The sequence below is a fragment of the Triticum aestivum genome, chromosome 3D, assembly GCF_018294505.1.
Source record: "Triticum aestivum cultivar Chinese Spring chromosome 3D, IWGSC CS RefSeq v2.1, whole genome shotgun sequence".
In the NCBI taxonomy this organism is placed as follows: Eukaryota; Viridiplantae; Streptophyta; class Magnoliopsida; order Poales; family Poaceae; genus Triticum; species Triticum aestivum.
In genome coordinates, this window is record NC_057802.1 from 46,346,485 (window position 1) to 46,349,035 (window position 2,551).

The window sequence follows — 2,551 nt, forward strand, 5'->3', positions numbered from 1 at the left end:
AGAGTAGCAAATGTTATTGGTGTGCCACGGCTTTTTAGTAAGAGAAAGTGCAAAGTCTACTAGTGTACGCTGCTCAATTATATTGTGGTAACCTTGTATTCTTGTGTAGATGCTTAGAAACGGTCTTATCATAGAGTGAGATGTCCTGTGTGATGGCTTGTGTTCATAGATAGATGAATTTGCCTAAATTAGAAAAGGGAATACTTGGCACATGCAAGTGTAGGTTGAGGATTGGTACTGGACTTCACTTCTACGCGATAAACATACAAAGTTTGCTATGCGCACTAGTGGTACACAACATAGACACAAGAAACTAGTTTTACATTATAAAGAAAACACAATGCGGCAAGTCCGAGCCTTCCATTTTACTCCTCTACTGTCGGCGACTACACCCAAGTCGTTGACCTACAGGGCTGTGAAGGTGATGGGGCTGACCATGCGTGAGCGGCGACGTCGTCCTGGCACGCGCAGGGGAGGCGAGGTGCGGGAGGAGACGAGGGGGAGGAGAGGCAATGGTGACGCAGGCTTGATGGCGTCCGCTTGTGGTGGGTCGGCGTGACGCGCAGTGGCAGCGGTGGGCAATCGAGACTCGGTCCCTGACATGCACCCCTCATCCAAAAGGAGAAAGAGATAGAGAGAGTGGGAAGAAAGAAATGTTGTTGGGAATGTGGCTTTGATGGGTGCCGGACAATTCGGACATAAGATTAGGCTTTTTTCCTTCTCTTTCCTGTACGGGTTGTCCACATGGTTGGTTGTAGATACTCTAAGAAACATAATTAAGGGAATACATAAGCTCTAATAGGATGTTTTTAGGGTAAGATGATGATTTTTATGAGAGCAACGACTGTCCTAGTCAACAATGCATGGTTTAATCGGATAGTAACAGGCGCCGCCTTGACCCGTGCAGGTTGAATCGAGCCACCATATTTGACGCAAAACCTATATTTATTTTCTTATAGCGAGTGCATCGTCTGTCGCGCTTAAAGCTTTCCCCCTGCCGTGTAGTTACTGTGCCAGCCCATTTTCTTCTTTGCTTTGAGCGAGGCGACTTCTTCTCCTTTTCGATCGAGATGTGGTGGTCGACGTACTGGTTGCTTCCGGGTTTCCCCCTTTTTCTATTTTCTTTTACTTTTTTCCGGTTCCCTTTGTTTCTTCATCTTTTTTCATTTTCTGCCTTTCTTAGTTTTTTCACCGATTTTTTCGTTTCTTTCACTGTTTTCATTTTTTCTTTCATTTTTCTTTGTTTCTTTTCTTGGCTTCTACTTTTTTTCTTTTCATTCTTTCTTCATTTTTTTCTTTCTGGATTTTCATTGGTTTTCTTATTTCTTTTTGTTCCTTTCTCGGTTTTCTCTATTTTCATTTTTTGCATTGGTTTTCTTTATTGTTTTAGATTTTCTTTGTTTTTCATCCGGGTTTTTATTGTGTTTCTTCATTTTTATTAGTTTCCTTATCAATTTTCATCGGTTACCTTTGTCTTCAACCCATGTCAATTCTTTTCAGTACACAATTCAGTATTGGTGCGGAGGGCCATCTAACCAATCAATCGAGGGGGGAGCTCCTGTTCGACGCTCGCTGCGTCAAACAGTCCAGCAATCGCACAGGCGCGCTATCTGTTGGGCCGGCCCATATAGCAAGCGATGCACTGTAGCGAGCGGGGTCACTGCAGAGAGTAGGCTACTGTAGCAGACGGGCTTTGTATGTCCAGTGTCCTGTAGCGACCGACTTTTAGTGGTTTAAAAATTTCAACCTTTTTTTATAAAACGAATATTTTTTGAGAACGCTAACAATTTTCGAAATTTCTGAACATTTTTTAAAATTCCGTATATTTTTTGAGACCTAGAAACAGTTTTTTAAATCCAAACTTTTTATTAAAAAGCGAACATTTTCTGAAACTCCCGAAAAAAAATTGAAACACGAACATATTTTTGGAAATTGTGAACAATTCTTTAAATAGAAACATTTTTTCAAACTCCCAAAAAAAATTGAAAGCATGAACATTTTTTGGAAACCGGCGAACAAATTTTGAAAATGGGAACATTTTTTGAAACTCCTAAACACAATTTGAAAAGTTGAACATTTTTTGAACTTATGGATTTTTTTTGAAAAGTGAACACTTTTTTTATAATATGCGAATTTTTTTCGAAAATGAAGAACATATTTTGTATTTGTGAACAAATATTAATAACAAGAACTTTTTTGAACTTCTAAAAACATTTTTAGAATTTTAGAAAATAATTTGAAATTCTGAAGAACAAAAAGAAAATTAAAAAAGAAGAAAAAGGAATTCAAAAATGAAATAAACAAACAGAAAAAGAAGAAAGAAAAAGAAAAAAAGAAACAGAAACAGAAAAACTAGTGAAAAAACCGGTTCAAGAAGCTTCTAGAAGGTTCCCAAAACCGTCAGGAACCTTCCAGAATGTTCCAAAAACCGGACACTGTAGCACGTGGGAAATCTCTAACTGGGCCGGCCCATCTTGATCTCTAGCTCTCTCGCCTCTGTCCGAAGCAGCGGCAACTTGACGCAACGAGCGTCCGTTAGGATTTTCCAATC